This window comes from Cherax quadricarinatus, chromosome 27, assembly GCF_038502225.1.
Source record: "Cherax quadricarinatus isolate ZL_2023a chromosome 27, ASM3850222v1, whole genome shotgun sequence".
NCBI lineage: Eukaryota > Metazoa > Arthropoda > Malacostraca > Decapoda > Parastacidae > Cherax > Cherax quadricarinatus.
The window spans coordinates 715,398-738,003 of NC_091318.1; the positions used below are offsets into that span (position 1 = coordinate 715,398).

Sequence of the window (22,606 nt, forward strand, 5' to 3'; positions counted from 1 at the left end):
ATAATCTCTCTGCATCTCTTTTATTTCTGCTACTCTGTTCTGTACATAGACCAACTTACTCTTATTATTTCTTAACCACTGGAGAACTGCTTCATTATCACTCCAGATCACGGTTTTTTCAATAGTGAGATGATCAAGTACTTTGTTGAGATAGACAGCTAATTTTGTACCTACATAGAGTGCTGTCAGTTCCAATTGTGGTACTGTTCTGACCTTCAAGGGTGCTACCCTGGCCTTTGAAGTAATTAGTGTACTTCCTTCAGCATTACTCATGTAAGCTACAGCGCCATAACCTCTGGTTGACGCATCACAGAACACATGTAATGTGTACTTGTTTCCCTCTTGACCTATTTGTCTGGGAAATTTAATTTGATGAAGTTGTTTAAACTCCTTGGATATTTCATCCCATGCTTGACTCATTTCTAGAGGCAAGTTCTCATCCCATCCAATTTTGAGCTTCCATGCATCTTGCATAAGCATTTTACCCTTTATGGTAATTGGTGAGACGAGTCCTAGAGGATCAAAACATTGTGATACCTCTGACAGTAAACTACGTTTAGTGAGTGTACTGCATGATTTATTGTTTATCTTTTTGAGACTCAAAGTATCTTCCTGTGTGTTCCAATTAAGTCCCAGCATATTGTTGCAATCAGGAATTTCAGCTTCAGGGAAATCTTCTTTGATAAGTTCCCTTAATTGCTTTGAATTTGTATTCCACATCCTTAGAGGCATATTTGCTTCTTTCATCTCCTTGTTAGCTTCTCTGTATAAGGATTTCAAATCCTCCTCTTTATTCACAGTACCTTGAAGATTGTCCACATAGAAACTTTTCTTTAAGATTTCTTTGAAGGGACTTTCAGATTTCTTCAAATGTGTATTTAGAGTAGCTTCTAGTAAGAATGGAGAGGATGTTGCACCAAATAATACTGATTTGAAACGATAAGTTTTCACAGGACTTTGAGGATCATGTGGATTTTCAGGCCACAAGAATCGAGTATAATCTCTATCTATTTCTTGTAGTCCTACTCTTAAGAAAGCTTTGGAAATATCAGCCGTGTAGGCATATGGGTTTGTGCGAAATTTCATAAGCACGTCTCCAAGCTTCTCAGTTAGTGAGGGTCCGGTCATCAGACAGTCATTAAGACTTGCTACATCTTTATTTGCACGTGCGCTGCAATTATATACAACACGTAGTGGAGTGGTTTCAGAATCTTTTCTGACTCCATGGTGCGGGAGATAATGAGCTTCTGTCTTCAACTTATCTTCGACTATTTCCTCAATGAATTTATTGTCCAACTGTTCTTGTATGATATTATCATAGACAGTCAGTAGCTCTGGATTCTTCCTGAGCTCATGTATTTGTGCTTTCATTTGTCCGAAAGCCATGCGATAATTGCTAGGCAGATGTGGTGGATTTAATTTCCATGGTAACCTAACCCAATACTGTCCATCTTTATATTTGACAGTGTCCAAATATTGGTTATAAGTCTGAGACTCTTGTGGGCTTGGTTTATTTACATCAATACCTATCGCATCTAAATCCCACAACTTATCAACTGGTTCATTCATTTCTTCCAGTAATGATAATTTTTGCTGTGGTACATGATCAGCGGTTATTCTCGTAACTAGTACATTTTCCACTGAATCAATATCAGCTTCTTTCCCACTTTGAGAGGGAATGGGACCACATATCATGTGGCCTCCTGCTGTTTTCAGCAAGTGAACATCATGTTTACTTACTATATTTTGCACAAAACAGTGATAATAATCACTTCCAATGATTAAATCAATTGGACTAATTGTGTCCGTCTGTATGTCAGGACAGGCTAACTTGACCTTAGCTGCTTTCAGTGCTGCAACTGTTTCTTTTAATCCCTGGATCTGCACAGACTTAGGCAAATCATCTACTACCACAGCTTCTACTGTCTTTTTCCTGTTTCCTAGACCAACAGTGATTCTGGCTAGGTCATATGTCTGTTTACCAGAATTGTGGAAAAAACCAGCTATATCTAACTGTATTTTGGCATAGGGTTGTTTATTCAGTTTCTGCAACACTGTTCTTCTTATGAAGGACCTTTGTGAGCCTTGATCAAATAGTGTTAGCACATTGGTTTTGTGTAATTTATTAGATAACTCAACTCGAGCTATCGGGAGAGCAGTTGCTTTAAACTTATCTCTCACATTTAATGCTGTTGCTTGTTGACTTCCTGATTCTGTGGAAGTCTGCTGCTGTTCAGCAAAAGTATTTGGGCATAATGCTGTATGATGCATACCCTTGCATTTAAAACACTTCTTCAGTGAGCATTTTCCTCCCTTGTGTTCACCTAAACACTTGATGCACCTTTTCAGCTGATGAACACGTTGTTTACGTGCCTCCATTGATGTGTATTGAATACAATACTGTGCCCAATGTGTTCCATCACAAAGTACACATTTTGGAGTACGTTTATGTATGACAGTCTGTTTACTGTCTGTTGTATTCACAGCTTGATAAATGCCTATATGGGATTTCCCATTCTGTGGTTTAGTGGGAGTAGGTATACTCTTTTTATACTGAGTTGAAGGTTTATTATCCACTGGATTTGTGGATTTTTCATCTTGTCTCGTTGCTTGCATGCATGAAACTATTGTTTGTAAACCATTGCTAATTTCTTCACAAGTGAAATAGCGTTTATTGAACATAATATTTAATCGTTCAATAGTTTGTGGTGACAACTTATCTTGTACAATACCACTGATAAACCAATCACATTGTCTTAGGTCATATTTAGCACCTAGAGATCTGAGACTATTGTCTAATGTGATTCTAAATGCCTGTAAGTCTGAAAAACAATGTTTGGGTGGCTTCAAGCTTGATATTAAGACTGCATGTCTAACTCTAGCCTTGTCAGCATCGAAGTAATTGTCTGCTAAGACACGTAAGGCTATTTGATAATTGCCTTTAACCACCGGAAATGACTTAATCAGTTCATAGGTAGGTCTCTGTGACAGAGTTTTACGGCAGATAGCCTGTACTCCTGTCCACCTTAATTGTTGATTACTAAAAGTATCCAAAACATTTTTAATTTCATCCTCAGATGGATCAACCAGAAATACAACAGATGCTGAATCAACGCAGATGTCGTTGGAGATACATTCCTCCTGAATCTCCATGGCACGGTGGATTTTATGAAAGAATGATCGGCATTGTAAAACGTTGTTTAAGGAAGACTCTTCATCGTCAGAGAATAGACTTGGAAGAATTCCGTACAGTTGTGACTGAAATAGAAAACAGAGTCAACAACAGACCTCTAACTTATGTTACCGATGATCTGGACAATTTAGAAGTGTTAAGTCCATCTCATTTACTCCATGGCAGAAGGCTCGAACCTGTTCCTCCCATGAATGATAAAGAAATCATAGAGGATCCTACTTATTTCGAACCTGAGCAACTCAGACGTAAATTCAAACACCTTAATAAAGTAATTGAACGTTGGGAGAAAATATGGCGAGAAGACTATCTCACCTCATTGAGAGAACACTTCTATGGAGCTGGTGTTCCTGAAAATCATAAGTCCTTAAGACCTGGTGACATAGTGATTATCGACAATGATTGTCCGAGGTCCCAATGGCCACTTGGAAAAATTGTGACCATATATCCTGATGCAAATGGAATCATCAGGACAGTTGATGTTTTGAGCAAAGGTGTAGTGAATAAGCGGACAATAAATAAACTAGTGCCGTTAGAATTACACAGTGTTGAAAACAAAATTAGTGATTCTCCAGAAACCACACAGACTAAAACTGTTCAGAAAAGACAAGCAGCAGTGGTGGCGAGTGAGAAAATCAAATTAATGTTAGGTGATGAATAGTTCACCTGCAGCGAACCTCCGCCGCCCCCCAGTGTGGAGAAATTTTCTCCAGGAGGGGGGTATCAGCCCCCTTCAACCCCTTTCAGCCCTGAGGGGCCCAGCCCTCTCAGAAGGGGCAAGCATCTTGTTTACTGCTACAGTGAGTAATTGATCACAGATGCCGTACGAGTATGCGACGTGGTCAAGTTGACTGCTGCTCCTTGCAGTGCAGTGTTGCAAGGTGTAGTTTAATAAGAGACAGTACATCTCTTACTTTAGCAGGACAATTAAGGAAAATCCTGCTCCCTCTTTATTACCATAGTAAAGATAGTGGACATTGTTGTCTATACTTAAGACAGCAAGAAACAAACATTTTGCTTTGCTTCATCGAGGAAGTGGCAAGGAAGCAAAAGTACTAGGTCAGCATTTTTTTTGTGCAAGGGGCAGTGGCGAATGGGGCGCTGTGGCGTCTTCAGATTACTTTTGACTCTACTGAGAGTGACACTGACGCCAGGATAACCAACAAAGAACACTGATCTGTGCGTTAGTGTGAAGAAAGTGTCTCATAAAACACAATAAACACTTAAGAGAAGAGTGATCAGCTTCTTCAGTGATAACATTGTGAACAATAAAGACAAATCTTGTGGAACATAGTGTACCAGTGTGCGTTTCCTAGACAATGGAAGACGTGGACATCCAAGGACACTTCAGCTTCTATCAAGTCACCGATACCTGTCGAAGGTGTGAAGAACACCATAGCTCACGTTACAAGAGCAAGGTATGTTACGAATTTCTTGTAGTACGGGGGACTGTGCAGTTCTTGAGTCGCAAGGAGTTTGTAATCAACCTATAGTCGGCAGTAAGGTGTGGACTTTTGAGTCCAAACAAGTATGTATTTTGTCAGCCATCAGTGAATGAAATATGCTGACATAACACCCCCTAGGGGTAATTTATAATCTTACAAATTATAATTCTTGACAGCCCGTTGTGAGATGGTTTCGACAGCTTCTAGACCTCGTCTGCAGGGGTGGCTGTGCAGGCGATGAGTTGTCTTTAAGTTAAGTTTTCACTGTTTAAACTTAGCTGGTAATGCCATTTCTCAACATATTGTTTCACTCATCTCTACGTGTGCCTTTCGGCATCTGTGATCAATTACTCACTGTAGCAGTAAACAAGATGCTTGCCCCTTCTGAGAGGGCTGGGCCCCTCAGGGCTGAAAGGGGTTGAAGGGGCTGAAGGGGGCTGATACCCCCCTCCTGGAGAAAATTTCTCCACATCAGATGGATCTGATTCAAGAAATTTATTTTCATAATGTGTATAGTCTGAATTAATTATTTCCATACGTTGTGTAAATAATTCAAATTTGACCTCAAGATCATCAAAATCTATGTTTGTATCTTGAGTTAATCCTATACAGACTGAAATTAGATTTTCTAATTGTGTAATCTAAGTCTGTAATGACTGAAACTGAGTTTTCAAACAAGCCATTTTAATGGTATATTGAAAATTCTAGCACCACACTTAGAGTGTTTAAAAAACACTGTACTGCTATAAACAGCTGAGTTTTTGTTATGCTTAAGTCAGCAATAATCAGACACTACTGACCCACTAAGCTTAACCTCAGGGTCAATGACCATGAAGGGTACACCGTACATGTGGCTGGTGTTTATGGCTTGAGTTTGCTGTGTCAGCCTGACCATGATGATTAATCGTAAATAACGATGTTATACACTTCATTCACTATACACTATAAATGTCACTGTATAACTGTAAATCACACGTGAAATTACTTACACATATATAATGTCACTGTTAATATATATTTGAAAGCTTACACTTTATATATAAGTTCCTTTAATATAACAGGTAGATCTATAAGAAACAAACTTTAACACAATCTTGTCTTTTAATTTCTGTCTATAACATTATAAACACTATGTGTATATACACCTAGACAAACTGGACATCACTTGGGTTGCTGTTGTCTTAGTCAGCATTTTCGAGATTGGAGCAGCGGATGGAGGGTGTGGGTGAGTTACCCAGCTCCCATTTTCTTTGGGTGAACGCTGGGTGAGCGCCCGTTTTCTTTTGGCTGCCCATTCTCTGTGATTGAGTCTGGAGGGACTCATTTATACTGATTTATATTGTAAAACACTAGTTTTACAGCTTTTTTCGAAGGACCTTGGCTCATAGGTTATTTGTACACTGTAGTACAACATATTTGGACCACAGTGTGGTCTTTATCCGGTTCGATCACGACCAATATGTTGAGAAATGGCATTACTAGTTAAGTTTAAAGAGTGAAAACTTAACTTAAAGACAACTCATCGCCTGCACAGCCGCCCCTGCAGACGAGGTCTAGAAGCTGTCGAAACCATCTCACAACGGGCTGTCAAGAATTATAATTTGTAAGATTATAAATTACCCCTAAGGGGTGTTATGTCAGCATATTTCATTCACTGATGGCTGACAAAATACATACTTGTTTGGACTCAAAAGTCCACACCTTACTGCCGACTATAGGTTGATTACAAACTCCTTGCGACTCAAGAACTGCGCAGTCCCCTGTACTACAAGAAATTCGTAACATACCTTGCTCTTGTAACGTGAGCTATGGTGTTCTTCACACCTTCGACAGATATCGGTGACTTGATAGAAGCTGAAGTGTCCTTGGATGTCCACGTCTTCCATAGTCTAAGAATACGCACACTGGTACACTATGTTCCACAAGATTTGTCTTTATTGTTCACAATCTTATCACAAGAAGTTGATCACACTTCTCTTAAGTGTTTATTGTGTTTTATGAGACACTTTGTCCACACTAACGCACAGATCAGTGTTCTTTGTTGGTTATCCTGGCATCAGTGTCACTCTCAGTAGAGTCAAAAGTAATCTGAAGACGCCACAGCGCCCCATGCCGTCACTGCCCCCAGCACAAAAAAAAGCTGACCTAGTACTTTTTGCTTCCTTGCCACTTCCTCGACGAAGCAAAGCAGAATGTTTGATTCTTGCTGTCTTAAGCATAGACAACAATGTCCACTCTCTTTACCATGGTAATAAAGTGGGAGCAGGATTTTCCTTAATTGTCCTGCTAAAGTAAGAGATGCTGTCTCTTATTAAAATACACTCTGCAACACTCTGCAAGGAGCATCGGTCGAAGCGACCACGTCGCATATTCGTACGGCATCTGTGATCAATTACTCACTGTAGCAGTAAACAAGACGCTTGCCCCTTCTGAGAGGGCTAGGCCCCTCAGGGCCGAAAGGGGCTGAAGGGGCTGAAGGGGGCTGATACCCCCCTCCTGGAGAAAATTTCTCCACACATCTACTTGGGTGCAATTTTTTTTATTTTCCTTTACAGAGGTGCGCACAGTTTTTGTCTACTGACGTCTCATGTGTCTGTCCACTAATGGTATTATCTTTTCTGTGCGTGGAATCTTTTTAACTTGTTTTTCAGCTTTATTCCCAGATTTCATTTTTACTATGGCACTGCAAGTAGTGAGAATAACTGTCTTTACTTCAGTATAAGGCGTCGTATTTTTAGAGAGTAGTTCTGTTACTAAGTAGCTGGTATTTTCAGCTTTATTAAAATCTTTAAGAAAATATCAGGCTTTGTCTTCGTTCATCTAAAAAATTCTCAAAGTATGATAGAGGGTAGTCAGTAAAATGGCCATATATCATAGTTAAATATCACTAATTTGATGGATATCACTGTCCAGTTTATCACCATAAATACACATTCCGGCGTAGGACTAACTTTATCACCTCACCAAATAAATCCCAGATCTAAATAACTATCATAATATAGACGTTTTCTTTTATTTAATTACAGCATTTTTACCGGAAATGGGAATTGTTCTTTTTTTTCACTCGTATTTCCAGTTTTGTTTGGCTTTTCGCCGTCACAACAATCATCTTCATGTTTTTTCTTCCTGATCACAAACTCGTCCATATTAAATTATAGGGCAAGCTACTGTTTAAAGTGGAAAAGTGACTCATTACATCTCCCTGAGAAGTCAACACGTCAATGACGAAAACCAATCATGTATTGGACTGGACAATACAAACTGTAAACAAAGAAAATGTTCGCAAACTAAACGCAAACAATGACTATTGTATAAATTTACTTTCCCATCACATTGAACGTTGACTTAATATTAATCATGTATTTACTGTTATGCTATAGTAGTTTCTACTTTAATCATATCCGTTTGAAAAATTAAAACAACTCTTCTGTAGATAAAAGGTTCAGAGAAATGGCAAGTTGATAAATTAGACACATGTGCAATGCTTGGGTATCTTCACTGAGGAAACGTTTCGCCACACAGTGGCTTCATCAGTCCATATAAAGGAGAATGATGAAGAACAGGAGAAGTTTGAGGTAATCAGTCCCTCAGCCTTGAGTCGATGTAATCAGTCAATCAATCATGAAAAGAATACAGCATAAGTGCGAAGTGGCTTATATATCGTAGGCAGGTGAGGTGCAGCAGTCGGAGGTAGTATCACATTTGACAAGTCCAACTGTAGAAGTAGGTCATGCCTTAAGGTTAGGCATGACCTATTTGCCTAACCTTTACTGATGGATAGAAAAAAGAGAATATACAGTATATATACAGGCGAGATGTGTGGTGTAGAGATAAACAATACCTCGGGTGGGGATAGAACCCGCGATCAGAGTCATAAAACTCCAGACCTTCGGGTTAGCCACTGGACCAGCTTTCTACAATACGAGTCATTCAACTAGATACATTTATACACCATAGGAAGGTTAGCATAGGCACCACTGTGCCCACAGATGCAAGATTTTACAGACGTGGTGCCTATGCTAACCTTCCTATGGTGTATAAATATACCTAGTTGGATGAATCTTATTAGCCCAGTGGCTAATGCGACGGCCTGGTGTTTTATGACTCTTTGATCGTAGGTTCTATCCCTGCCCTTGGTATGGTTTGTTTGCAATCGTGTCATTACGATTTCGTGAGTCGAGGTGTAGAGATGGACAGGTGGTGTGACCAGCAATATTTATTGCACATCTGCTTGTCGGTCTTATATACATTCCACACAAAAATACCTGCAGCAATGTTCCTCGGCTAAGTAGAATAACTTTTTAAGATTAGGTGAATTAGTTGGCCGACTTCTATACTTCAGCTTCATACCTCATACTTCAAGCTGATACCTCACTGACCCATGCTAGCTGATGACGTGGGTGCTGTGCTGACGCCTCACTGACCCATGCTAGCTGCTGATGTGGGTATTGTGCTGACACCTCGTTGTCCCGCGCTTGTTGCTGACGAGGGTACTGCACTGACACCTCACTGACCCGTGCTAGCTGCTGACGTGGGTGCTTTGCTGACACCTCACTGACTCGTGTTTGTTGCTGACGAGGGTACTATGCTGACACCCCCCTAACCCGTGCTTGTGGCTGACGAGGGTACTGTGCTGACATCTCACTGACCCATGCTAGCTGCTGACGTGGTACTGTACTGACACCTCGCTGATCCATGCAAGTTGCTGACGTGGGTATTATGCTGACACTTCACTGACCCGTGCTTGTTGCTGACGAGGGTACTGTGCTGACACCTCACTGACCCATGCTAGCTGCTGACGTGGATATTGTGCTGACACCTCACTGACCCGTGCTTGTTGATGCCCATATGACAACAGGAAAATGCAAACTCCCTTCCTGTAAGCTTTTTCACCCTGAAATGTGTACCTCTTCAGTACAGGAAAGACTGTGCTATAACTTAAATTGCCAGGCACACCATCTAAAGGGGACAAAAAGGTACAAAACATCCAGGCCATGGGAAAACCTGGGTAGCCACAGCCACTCAAGAGGGAGAGGTTTTTTAGTGCCAGGAAGGAAAAAAAACTGGCAGGAAATGGCAGAAATCGTACACCAAATCCAGTCATTCCTGGAGTGGAACCACAGTCGATGGCCTCCACTCCAAACCAACAGATACAGATACTAATGCCAGAAAAAAAATCCCCCCCCCAGTACCAACAATACCACCAATCCGATGACATTCTTCTTTGCAAATATACAGGGTCTAAAGCCAGCAACAAACGACAAAATACCTTTCATCTGTGGACTTCTTGCAGAGGCAAAGGCAATGTTCACGGCTTTCACCGAGACCCACATAAAGGATCACTTGGACAACGAAATATGGATCCCAGGTTACAACCTATACAGATGTGACAGAGTGAACAGGCAAAAGGGGGGGGGGGGGTTGGCCTGTACATTGCAGAGTCACTTGTTTGCACAGAACTGCTTAATGCCTCAAATGATGTAGTGGAAGTTTTAGCAGTAAAGGTCGAGAACCAAAACCTAGTCATTGTGGTAGTCTACAAGCCTCCGGATGCAACATCCCAGCAATTCCAGGAACAGCTGTTAAAAATTGACCACTGTCTGGAAAATCTTCCAGCTCCTGCACCCAACATCTTGCTCCTGGGGGATTTCAACTTAAGGCACCTAAAATGGAGGAATATAGCAAATAATATTGTTGCAGTAATAACACCAGGAGGCAGCTCTGATGAAAACTCACACTCACACGAGCTTTTAAATCTCTGCACAAAATTCAATTTAAACCAGCAAATAATAGAGCCTACTAGACTGGAGAATACACTAGACCTCATCTTCACTAACAATGATGATCTGATAAGAAATGTCACCATATCAAAAACAATATACTCAGATCACAACATAATTGAGGTTCAGACATGTATGCGTGGAGCCCCAGACCGACATAATGAGACTAGTCACGAGGGAGCATTCACCAAATTCAACTTCAATAACAAAAACAAAGTGGGACCAAGTAAACCAAGTCCTAACCGATATAAGCTGGGAAGATATACTAAGCAACACAGACCCCAACTTATGCCTAGAACAGATTAACTTGGTGGCACTCGATGTATGCACAAGGCTTATTCCTCTAAGAAAAAGGAGGAGTAGATGTAAAATAGAAAGAGACAGGCGCTCCCTTTACAGGCGACGGAAAAGAATAACAGAGCGGCTAAAAGAGGTCAATATATCTGAAATGCGTAGGGAGACACTGGTCAGAGAAATAGCAAGCATCGAACTTAAGCTAAAGGAATCTTATAGGAGTCAGGAATCGCGGGAAGAACTAAAAGCCATAAATGAAATCGAAAGAAACCCAAAGTATTTCTTCTCCTATGCCAAATCAAAGTCGAGAACAACGTCCAGTATTGGGCCCCTACTTAAACAAGATGGGTCCTACACAGATGACAGCAAGGAAATGAGTGAGCTACTCAAGTCCCAATATGACTCAGTTTTTAGCAAGCCGCTAACCAGACTGAGAGTCGAAGATCAAAATGAATTTTTTATGAGAGAGCCACAAAATTTGGTTAACACAAGCCTATCCGATGTTATCCTGACGCCAAATGACTTCGAACAGGCGATAAATGACATGCCCATGCACTCTGCCCCAGGGCCAGACTCATGGAACTCCGTGTTCATCAAGAACTGCAAGAAGCCCCTATCACGAGCCTTTTCCATCCTATGGAGAGGGAGCATGGACACGGGGGTCGTCCCACAGTTACTAAAAACAACAGACATAGCCCCACTCCACAAAGGGGGCAGTAAAGCAACAGCAAAGAACTACAGACCAATAGCACTAACATCCCATATCATAAAAATCTTTGAAAGGGTCCTAAGAAGCAAGATCACCACCCATCTAGAAACCCATCAGTTACACAACCCAGGGCAACATGGGTTTAGAACAGGTCGCTCCTGTCTGTCTCAACTATTGGATCACTACGACAAGGTCCTAAATGCACTAGAAGACAAAAAGAATGCAGATGTAATATATACAGACTTTGCAAAAGCCTTCGACAAGTGTGACCATGGCGTAATAGCGCACAAAATGCGTGCTAAAGGAATAACAGGAAAAGTCGGTCGATGGATCTATAATTTCCTCACTAACAGAACACAGAGTAGTCGTCAACAGAGTAAAGTCCGAGGCAGCTACGGTGAAAAGCTCTGTTCCACAAGGCACAGTACTCGCTCCCATCTTGTTCCTCATCCTCATATCCGACATAGACAAGGATGTCAGCCACAGCACCGTGTCTTCCTTTGCAGATGACACCCGAATCTGCATGACAGTGTCTTCCATTGCAGACACTGCAAGGCTCCAGGCGGACATCAACCAAATCTTTCAGTGGGCTGCAGAAAACAATATGAAGTTCAACGATGAGAAATTTCAATTACTCAGATATGGTAAACACGAGGAAATTAAATCTTCATCAGAGTACAAAACAAATTCTGGCCACAAAATAGAGCGAAACACCAACGTCAAAGACCTGGGAGTGATCATGTCGGAGGATCTCACCTTCAAGGACCATAACATTGTATCAATCGCATCTGCTAGAAAAATGACAGGATGGATAATGAGAACCTTCAAAACTAGGGAGGCCAAGCCCATGATGACACTCTTCAGGTCACTTGTTCTATCTAGGCTGGAATATTGCTGCACACTAACAGCACCTTTCAAGGCAGGTGAAATTGCTGACCTAGAAAATGTACAGAGAACCTTCACGGCGCGCATAACGGAGATAAAACACCTCAATTACTGGGAGCGCTTGAGGTTCCTAAAACTGTATTCCCTGGAACGCAGGCGGGAGAGATACATGATTATATACACCTGGAAAATCCTAGAGGGACTAGTACCGAACTTGCACACGAAAATCACTCACTACGAAAGCAAAAGACTTGGCAGACGATGCAACATCCCCCCAATGAAAAGCAGGGGTGTCACTAGCACGTTAAGAGACCATACAATAAGTGTCAGGGGCCCGAGACTGTTCAACTGCCTCCCAGCATACATAAGGGGGATTACCAACAGACCCCTGGCAGTCTTCAAGCTGGCACTGGACAAGCACCTAAAGTCGGTTCCTGACCAGCCGGGCTGTGGCTCGTATGTTGGTTTGCGTGCAGCCAGCAGCAACAGCCTGGTTGATCAGGCTCTGATCCACCAGGAGGCCTGGTCACAGACCGGGCCGCGGGGGCGTTGACCCCCGGAACTCTCTCCAGGTAAACTCCTAGCTGCATATTCCCTCCTTACATACGTAAACATCTACCTTGCAACGATACAGCAGTCCTCGCAACCACACACACTTACCACATAAACCATTAACATTAATTGTCATATACCTCAGGCCTGCTTACGTTTTCCACCCACTTTTCCCCATTTCATTTTTCCACTGTCCAGTAGCCTCATACACACCGTCCTTGGCACTCACCCCACCCCCTCCACTCCTAACCCCTTGCTGGCGTTTCTTTTTCTCTGTGCCTCTACACACACCTTTAATCCCCGCCTTTTTCCCTGGTCTTTGTGCTGGAGTGAGGATGTCATCTGAGTCAGACGTGACAGCTGCCCGCTTCCTCGACACTTTCTCTTCCACCATGCTTGTCTCCTGACCTTCCTCATTGTGCACCTCACCTCATTCCCCTTCTCACTACTTGGCCAAGCCGACATTACATTCCTTCCTCCAGGCCCACATGCTTCCCCTTGTCCCGGTACCTGGTCTCCCATCGTTAGGGAACATCTGCAAAACTGTCTCAAGCACTACGTCAATTTCTACGTCATTCGGTTCATTGGGTGCATCCTTGTCCCCCTCGTGCATCACATCCTCTGCAGACGCACTCAATTGCTGCACTGCACCCTCATGCTCCACCTCACATTGTATTTCCTCCACTTCCTCACTCCACAACCGACCTACGTCCATCCTGGCGGTTCTGATCAGTCACTGTAGGTCCTCACCTCGAAATGTCACTCCTTGGTATTCCCTGGCCAGTCCTCCGCCTCACACATTCAGCTGCTATGTGATCATAACCATCACACAGTCTACAAGTTCTACGTTGGCCAGTGTAAGTTACAAGTATTTGTGTCCAAAATTCCTCTAAGAACACATACGAAGGTATTGGTTGTCTCGGTCATCTTTAGGCTAAAACTACCTTCTGGATAACCTACATAAGCCCCTGCCGTCCACTTATCTTGTTGAGCTACGTGTACAGTTCCAAACTTCCCAAACACACTACGTAGGTCAGCTTCATTTGCCTCGAAAGGCACATTACGTAACTTTACATACGTAAATTGACTCGAAACATCGACCATCTTTACCAGGAAGTCCTCATTAACCTCGATAGCAACATCCTGATAATGATCAAGTAGATCCTCAAACACCTGTGATGACAGCAGTTTCACGAACATTCGGTAGTTTCCATTTAAGGCTACACCGTAAAGTTCGCAATCCTCAATCCCATATGTCTCTCGAATAATCAGAGGCAACAACGTCAAAGCTTGATTAATTGTACCTCCCAGTAATTCTATGCCGACAGTGTTAATTCTGCGGTGCACCCCAACCACCACTTGCGCCTGACAGAGGTGTAGCAAACGTCCATCCTCACTGGCAGCTGGGCGAGGAATGATTAATGACAGTTTCTTTTTAAGAGTTCATTAAAGCTTAATTGTGTCAAGAGATATTATGCATTCCTATACCAATCCAGTGGACAGTAGTTAAGACTGAAAGACACAATGAACGAAGGAACTGGGCCCCAAACTTTGATAGGCAACGGAGTTAGTATTAATGAACTATTTATAAATTAATGGGCTGGTAACATTTGTGATGAGTTGCTCAGAATACAATTCAGTCACAAAAACATTACAATTATTAATACATAGCAGACCTTGGTGGGTGTGCATCTCTTCACTCACGCACACTTTTTCTTGCAGTAAATAGTAAATAGCCGGCAGATCCACTACCAGCAGGGGATGAGTGACGACGACGACGACACTGAGGATAACCACGACTTCTGGTCTCAGATAGATGAGCGGCGACCAGAGGATGGTTCCAGCAACGAGGCCCCCACCGATGGCGATGGACGACGACAGGAGGGAGGATGGTTCCAGCAGTGAGGCTTCCACTGACAGCGATGGACAACCCCTGGAAATTTATGGTTCTCTTTTGCAGAATTGGCTCCTTTCTCCAGAGAATAGCAGTGCTGATGCTGCTGATGTCCCCCATCGGCCAGCGGACCAATGGACCAATCCCGGAAGTACTGCAATACCGGGCCGATCCGCGGCAAAGGTGGAGCAAGCCCCTAGCACTTTGCCATGATCCAAAAATCAGTTTAATATCGAAGATCCCACATGGGGATCGTATCAGATATTAAGCTGATAAGAACAGATTTTATTTTCGAAAAATGCTACAATGGGTTTTACATCATGTTCATAATAATAACTAATTTGATACAATGCAAAGCAACACTCAGTTGTGGTGTCTGCACTATTCTATTCTTCTGTAATATGGCCTAAATATCAAGTTACAAACTTCTTAATGTTACAAATTTACAATGTTAATACTGCCTAGCACCTGTTATATGTTCAGTGTATATCATACTTGACCATTTTATGACGTCGCTCACACACAGCCTCCGGAAGAGTTTTTGATACTTTCGTGAGGCCAGACGTTTCATTCTCGAAGACGTCCATTCTCGAAGGGGCATGTAACATCAATCATCAGTGCATCCCCATCCTTCGTGATGATTAGGTCTGGTCGTCCTGTGTCTTGTGCGCCTGCAACACGCTGATTCTCGGAGATGAGTCTCCACCCTCGTCCCTGGGCGGCCTTCTTGATCCTCGCCACCAATGCATTGTGTCGCTGGGTCATGGTGGCAGAGTGTCTCCAACAGTGGTTAAGGACGTGTGGTAGTGTCTCTAGTTGTGTAGGGCATCTTCGGCATCGTCGGTCACCGCCCGTCATAGCGACGTGCGCCATTCAGTGGTAGCATGTTCAGTCTTGCTCGGTGTATGAATCTCCAGTCGGCGAAGGTTGTGTATGTTCCCTCCCTCATGAAGTGCGACGATGCTCGTTCCCGTGCCACTACCTGCATCACTTTCCCTTGGTCTGGTTTTGCTTGCAGAGTGATATCCCTGGAGCTTCGGTGGTGGTTCGTGATGGTGCGGGCGACTATCCACCTGTGTCTGTCCTAGTGAAGAATCGCCACATGCTAGCCCCAGTGTTCTGCTGTAGCTGTTGTATGACCAGGTAACACCCATCCGTCCAGAGGCATCTCGTGCCCTGGACCAGAGTGTTTGGTGTCCACCTGCTCGTCCCATCTCCTGTTTTGACAAGAAGGCACATGCATCTTCCATGTTTGGGTCCTGTTGGGTTCTTAGTGATGCCACTTGCTGGCAGTCGCTCCGGGCCATGTCTCTGGTGTCTAGGTCCAGTGAGGTGAGTAGTTTGAAGGCTGTATCCACCAGGAATATGTCGGAGTCTTCTGCTGCAGAGGGAATGCCACAGGCCCCGGCTGGGCTGCTGCCATATATGTATTCATTAGACGCACGGGGCAGAAGGTACAGGGTCTTTTTAATCAGAGGTCGCAATGCACAGTCAAGACGCGTCCAATCGGTTTTCCTCAATTGCCATGTTCGCATGGCAAACACAGCAGATGGTAGTACAAATGTCTTCAGGGCGTCCAATCGCTGCCAGGGTGCGAGCTTGCTTTCGAGTATGCTCCTCCCTAGGGCGATGTAGTCTTCTATGATGGCTATATCTGGTAGTAGCTGAAACCCAACAGGACGCCCTAAGAATTTTGTATACTGTCCATCCTCAATGGAAAAAATCTGTGTGTCTCCAACAAGGAATGGGGTTCGTCTCATCCCTCGTGGGCTGGCTCCGGACATGTGCAGGGAGGTGCATTTGGCAGGGTTGATGGTTAGCCGAATCTCCCCACATGCTTGTGTTGCGACGTTGATGAGCTCCTGCAGTTGTGCTGGTGTCCGTGCTAAGAGAGTGATGTCATCGGCATATGCGAGGTGCTTCAGCTGGGGGTTTGTAGTCATGCCAGCTGTTATGATCCTTCGCAGGATTGCCTCGATACCGATGTTGAACAGTAGCCCACTAATGGGGCATCCTTGTCGAACTCCCCGTTGAGTTGGGATATCAGTAGTCTCTCCTTCATTGGTCATGATTCGGGTGGAGTTCCCTTGTATTACCCCACTAATTATCCTCCTGAACTCCTCCCCGACACCCATACGGTCCAGGGACAGTTCTATCAGTTCAGTCGGAATAGAACCAAAGGCGTTGTGAATGTCTAGCATGGCTATACAGATGTCCGTGTTGCCACTGCGGGCCTCGTCCAGGTAGTGTTGAAGAATGTAATTATGTTCTACACCGTCACTGGGCATAAAGCCTTTCTGTGCTGGGCACAGTACGTCATTGTCAGTAACCCACTGTCTGAGGCGGGCAGCTAAACATCCCGTGTAGAGTTTGTAGATAGTTCTGCACAGGGCGACTGGTCTCCAGTTGGTTATCTCCTGTAGGTCGCCACTCTTGGGGATCAGTATAGTGCGTGAGGACTTCCAGTCTTCTGGAATGCGGCCCTCACGTAGACAGATGTTAAAGATTGCTGTTATAACGCGACCGCCTGGGTCTGCCAGTCGCCAGTTCCTATAGATAATGCGATCACCTGGGGCGGTATTTTCAGCCTTAGCGAGCCGTGATGTTACTTCCTTCTCTGTAAATGGGTTGAGTCGAAGGGGTGGTCTTTCTTCCGTTGGGATAGGAATTGCCTCCACCAGTGCTGGGTCTTCTAGGGGGGTCCACATACTCTCCCTGGATCTGACTGAAGTGTGCCTCTATCCTTTCCTTAGGTAAGCTGCAACGACTGCCCTCACCCGTAGTTATTAACGGCACAGCTCTTCTTCTATTAATCTTCTATAAGCGCTGTATGGCCTTGCAGTCGTTAACATCAATTGTTCCCTGGCGGGTAGGGGAGTCATTTCGTTGAGTTGGAATGGAGTTAGCCCGCTGTATTTCCTCCGTCACCTCCCGTGTTAGCTCGACAAACTTGTCCCAGTCAGGGTTGTGTAGTACATCAAGCAAGGGACCTAGAAAGGGCTTGAGGATCCAATCCTCCACAGCGTCGTCTTGGTCAGCAGTCACCTGGCTTGTATCCTGATGGTCCACTCCTGGCAGCTGGGAGTGGTCAATGGGTCTTAACAGCGTCGCTGGTGAGGCGGTCTCATCTGCAAAGGAAGGGGAGAGAGAGGTGGCGGCGGTACCTGCAATGAGAGAGGTAAGGGGGAATGGACAGGAGGGGGAGAGGGTGTGGGTTGGGGTGAGGAGGAGGAGGAACGAAGAGAGGTGTGAGTAAGGGAGGCAGGTACTGGAGAGGACGGCGGTGGGGAGCCAGACCTTGGTGGGAATTCTGCCTGGGACCCACTCCAAGGTACAAAAGTGTGTGGGAGGGGAGGGGAGGGGCTAGGAGGTAGGGGGAAAGGGCTAAGGAAGACAGTGGACTGTCATGTTGCTGTGGGTGCTCTGCCTGCTGAGTTTGTGGCTGAGGGGACTCCACCTGTGGTGGAGCCCGTGGTCGAGGGGGCTGCATCTGTGGAGGTCTTGGCCGAGGGCGCTCCACCGGCAGTGGAGGCAGAAGTCTTCGAAGGCGGAGTCCACGCTGCTGGGCCTCCCTGGCAGTTCGTCGGCAGTGTGCGGCCTTATGGTTCTTCAGCCCAATTTTGGATGGAAATGTCTCGTGGCAGCCTTCGTTTTCGCACCTAAACCACAGGCGTTGTTGGTGCTGTAGTTCAGGGGGCTCCATTCTCAGCTGTCTATTCCTGGGACATCTATGTAAGGTTGGACGACTGCCCAGGACGATGTTACATCCTGTACAAACATATGAGTGCGAAAGAATGATCACCTCGTGTGTGGCCAGGAGGTGTCGCTCCAGTGACTGTCGAAGGTTGGTCCACAAGGTGCTAGAGCTCGACCAAGGGCAGTTTTCAGTGCACCTGAAGGACTTAAGGGGCGGGAAGTGGATGATCAGGCGGTTACCATCTCGTTGAGGTTGGATATCCCAGTCTTCTGGCCGGTGGGGGATGTCAATGGCCGCACCATCATTCTCGGGGATGTCCATGGCAGCACCATCATTCTCGGGATTACAGACCTTGGTGGAGGGTGGGTGTGCTTCTCTCTTCACTCGCGCATACTTTCTCTTGCAGTAAATAGTGACGGAGATGGGTAAAGCAGACGACGACACGAGGATGACCACGACTCCTAGGTCCAGATAGATGAGCAGCGACCCGAGGACGGTTCCAGCAACGAGGCCCCGACCGGTGGTGATGGACGACGACCAGAGGACAGTGGGGAGGACGGCCCCAGCAGTGAGGCTTCCACCGACAGCGACGGACAACCACTGGAACTTTATGGTTCTCTCTTGCAAAATTGGCTCCAGTCTCCCAAGAACAGCAGTGCTGATGCTGTTCCCCATCGACCAGCGGCGGACTGCAGGGCCGATGACGCCGACGTACCTCATCGGCAAGCAGTGCATGGTGATGTTGCTGCTGACATACACCATCTGCCGGGGGAGATTGATGGTGCCGCCGTTGACATCCCCGAGAATGATGTTGCTGCCATGGACATCCCCGAGAATGATGGTGTGGCCATTGACATCCCCCACCGGCCAGAAGACGGGGATATCCAACCTCAACGAGATGGTAACCGCCTGATCATCCGCTTCCCGCCCCCTAAGTCCTTCAGGTGCACTGAAAAGTGCCCTTGGTCGAGCTCTAGCACCTTGTGGACCAACCTTCGACAGTCACAGGAGCGACACCACCTGGCCACACACGAGGTGATCATTCTTTCGCACTCATATGTTTGTGCAGGATGTAACATCGTCCTGGGCAGTCGTCCAACCTTACATAGATGTCCCAGGAATAGACAACTGAGAACGGAGCCCCCTGAACTACAGCACCAACAACGCCTGCGGTTTAGGTGCGAAAACGAAGGCTGCCACGAGGCATTTCCATCCAAAATTGGGCTGAAGAACCATAAGGCCGCACACCGCCGACAAACTGCCAGGGAGGCCCAGCAGCGTGGACTCCGCCTTCGAAGACTTCCGCCTCCACCGCCGGTGGAGCGCCCTCGGCCAAGACCTCCACAGATGCAGCCCCCTCGACCACGGGCTCCACCACAAGTGGAGTCCCCTCAGCCACAAACTCAGCAGGCAGAGCACCCACAGCAACATGACAGTCCACCATCTTCCTTAGCCCTTTCCCCCCTACCTCCTACCCCCTCCCCCCCTCCCACACACTTTTGTACCTTGGAGTGGGTCCCAGGCAGAATTCCCACCAAGGTCTGGCTCCCCACTGCCGTCCTCTCCAGTACATGCCTCCCTTACTCAACCCTCTCTTCGTTCCTCCTCACCCCGACCCACACCCTCTCCCCCTCCTGTCCATTCCCCCTTACCTCTCTCATTGCAGGTACCGCCGCCACCTCTCTCCCCTTCCTTTGCAGATGAGACCGCCTCACCAGCGACGCTGTTAAGACCCATTGACCACTCCCAGCTGCCAGGAGTGGACCATCAGGATACAAGCCAGGTGACTGCTGACCAAGACGACGCTGTGGAGGATTGGATCCTCGAGCCCTTTCTAGGTCCCTTGCTTGATGTACTACACAACCCTGACTGGGACAAGTTTGTCGAACTAACATGGGAGGTGACGGAGGAAATACAGCGGGTTAACTCCATTCCAACTCAACGAAATAACTCCCCTACCCGCCGGGGAACAATTGATGTTAACGACTGCAAGGCCATACAGCGCTTATACAAGATCAATAGAAGAGCTGTGCGGTTAATAACTACAGGTGAGGGCAGTCGTTGCAGCTTACCTAAGGAAAGGATAGAGGCACACTTCAGTCAGATCCAGGGAGAGTATGTGGACCCCCTAGAAGACCCAGCACTGGTGGAGGCAATTCCTATCCCAACGGAAGAAAGACCACCCCTTCGACTCAACCCATTTACAGAGAAGGAAGTAACATCACGGCTCGCTAAGGCTGAAAATACCGCCCCAGGTGATGACCGCATTACCTACAGGAACTGGCGACTGGCAGACCCAGGCGGTCGCGTTATAACAGCAATCTTTAACATCTGTCTACGTGAGGGCCGCATTCCAGAAGACTGGAAGTCCTCACGCACTATACTGATCCCCAAGAGTGGCGACCTACAGGAGATAACCAACTGGAGACCAGTCGCCCTGTGCAGAACTATCTACAAACTCTACACGGGATGTTTAGCTGCCCGCCTCAGACAGTGGGTTACTGACAATGACGTACTGTGCCCAGCACAGAAAGGCTTTATGCCCAGTGACGGTGTAGTAGAACACAATTACATTCTTCAACACTACCTGGACGAGGCCCGCAGCGGCAACACGTATAGCCACACTAGACATTCACAACGCCTTTGGTTCTATTCCGACTGAACTGATAGAACTGTCCCTGGACCGTATGGGTGTCGGGGAGGAGTTCAGGAGGATAATCAGTGGGGTAATACAAGGGAACTCCACCCGAATCATGACCAATGAAGGAGAGACTACTGATATCCCAACTCAACGGGGAGTTCGACAAGGATGCCCCATTAGTGGGCTACTGTTCAACATCGGTATCGAGGCAATCCTGCGAAGGATCATGACAGCTGGCATGACTACAAACCCCCAGCTGAAGCACCCGTGCCTCGCATATGTCGATGACATCACTCTTAGCACGGACACCAGCACAACTGCAGGAGCTCATCAACGTCGCAACACAAGCATGTGGGGAGCTTCGGCTAACCATCAACCCTGCCAAATGCACCTCCCTGCACATGTCCGGAGCCAGCCCACGAGGGATGAGACGAACCCCATTCCTTGTTGGAGACACAGATTTTGTCCATTGAGGATGGACAGTATACAAAATTCCTAGGGCATCCTGTTGGGTTTCAGCTACTACCAGATATAGCCATCATAGAAGACTACATCACCCTAGGGAGGAGCATACTCGAAAGCAAGCTCGCACCCTGGCAGCGATTGGACGCCCTGAAGACATTTGTACTAACATCATCTGTGTTTGCCATGCGAACATGGCAATTGAGGAAAACCGATTGGACGCGTCTTGACTGTGCATTGCGACCTCTGATTAAAAGGACCCTGTACCTTCAGCCCCGTGCATCTAATGAATACATATATGGCAGCAGCCCAGCCGGGGCCTGTGGCATTCCCTCTGCAGCAGAAGACTCCGACATATTCCTGGTGGATACAGCCTTCAAACTACTCGCCTCACTGGACCTAGACACCAGAGACATTGCCCGGAGCGACTGCCAGCAAGTGGCATCACTAAGAACCCAACAGGACCCAAACATGGAAGATGCATGTGCCTTCTTGTCAAAACAGGAGATGGGACGAGCAGGTGGACACCAAACACTCTGGTCCAGGGCACGAGATGCCTCTGGACGGATGGGTGTTACCTGGTCATACAACAGCGACAGCAGAACACTGGGGCTAGCATGTGGCGATTCTTCACTAGGACAAAGACACAGGTGGATAGTCGACCGCACCATCACGAACCACCACCGAAGCTCCAGGGATATCACTCTGCAAGCAAAACCAGACCAAGGGAAAGTGATGCAGGTAGTGGCACGGGAACGAGCATCGTCGCACTTTATGAGGGAGGGAACATACACAACCTTCGCCGACTGGAGATTCATACACCGAGCAAGACTGAACATGCTACCACTGAATGGCGCACGTCGCTATGACAGGGGCGGTGACCGACGATGCCGAAGATGCCCTACACAACTAGACACTACCACACGTCCTTAACCACTGTTGGAGACACTCTGCCACCATGACCCAGCGACACAATGCATTGGTGGCGAGGATCAAGAAGGCCGCCCAGGGACGAGGGTGAAGACTCATCTCCGAGAATCAGCGTGTTGCAGGCGCA

At 46.1% G+C, this 22,606-nt stretch overlaps 1 non-coding gene across 1 annotated transcript; it reads right to left on the reverse strand.

Annotated features, from left to right (window-relative positions):
- Positions 1 to 14,878: 14,878 nt before the first annotated feature.
- Positions 14,879 to 15,062, reverse strand: LOC128687735 (U2 spliceosomal RNA). The gene has a single exon (XR_011392514.1). It is a non-coding gene; the product is annotated as a U2 spliceosomal RNA (small nuclear RNA).
- Positions 15,063 to 22,606: the final 7,544 nt, after the last annotated feature.